Below are 1,280 nucleotides of genomic sequence, written 5' to 3' on the forward strand. Positions count from 1 at the left end.
GCAAGGAAGTGCCTCCTTATTACGTGCAAAATAATTATTCCTCCACCTGACAGCGGGGACCCACAGGACGGGCCACCGTATTTTGCAAAAAAAACGTTTCCCCCATGACTACTGGGACCCACCAGCTACACCTTCGCACGCAAGGAATTGCGTCCGGGCAAAAAAAATGATTCGCCCCCCTGACAGCTGGGACCCACCACCTACATCTTCGCACGCAAGGAAGTGCGTGACAGTCAGGACCCACCTGGTCGAAGCGTACGTAGCATTGTCATTCTGGCCGCGAATGTGTACGTACATATATACTGGTGGATGTAGAGGCGCGCACGTGTCGTAGTAGAGGCACGCACATAGCATGTACACGCACGTACATCGGCCAGGGTGCAAGAAAGAAAATACAGCCATGTATGTGTACATACGGGCGGGGTCTCGAATGCCTACTCGTGCATATATACGTACGGCTAGGGCTCGTGTACATTGGCTGGGTCGGAACGGAGAAACAGCGTCGTCGTCGTGTTCATGGGGAGCCAACCGGCTAGGTCAGAACGGAATGCGTCGTCCTGTTCATCGGGAGGGCTTGGACGGAACAGGCGATGGAAACAAGGCCTGGCGTACCGCAGAATGGAGGAAACGACCTTGTGTTCGACCGGCCACATTCGAAACGGGATCCTGTTCATCGGGAGGGGTGTGGCGTACCGCAAAATGGAGGAAACGGACCTCCTACAGTCGAAACGGGGGTCCTGTTGATCGGGAGGGGTGTGGCGTACCGCAAAACGGAGGAAACGGACCTCCTACGGTCGAAACGGGGGTCCTGTTGATCGGGAGGGGTGTGGCGTACTGCAAAATGGACGAAACAGACTTGTGTTGGAGCGCTACGGTCGAAAGGGGGGTCCTGTTCATCGGAAGGGGTGTGGCGTACCACAAAACGGGACTCCACGGGATACTATTCATCTCCACCGTCGACCTCCTCTAGCCTCCACGGGCTACTGTTCATCCACCGTCGACCTCCTCCAGCCTCCACCTGCGACTGTTCATCCACGGGCTCCTGTTCATCCAGCCTCCACCGTGCGCTACTCCACCGACTACTGTTCAACCACCCCTCTCCACGGGCTCCTGTTCAACCACCCCTCCACGGGCTACTGTTCATCCACCCCTCCACCATCTACTGTTCATCTAGCCCTCCACGGGGTCATCCTGTTCATCCAGCCCTCCACGGGGTCCTTTTCATCCAGCCCCAACCGTCTCGATCAATCAGGGTCCTGTTCATCCAGAGGCAACGCCAC

This window comes from Triticum dicoccoides, chromosome 5B, assembly GCF_002162155.2.
Source record: "Triticum dicoccoides isolate Atlit2015 ecotype Zavitan chromosome 5B, WEW_v2.0, whole genome shotgun sequence".
Taxonomy (NCBI): domain Eukaryota; kingdom Viridiplantae; phylum Streptophyta; class Magnoliopsida; order Poales; family Poaceae; genus Triticum; species Triticum dicoccoides.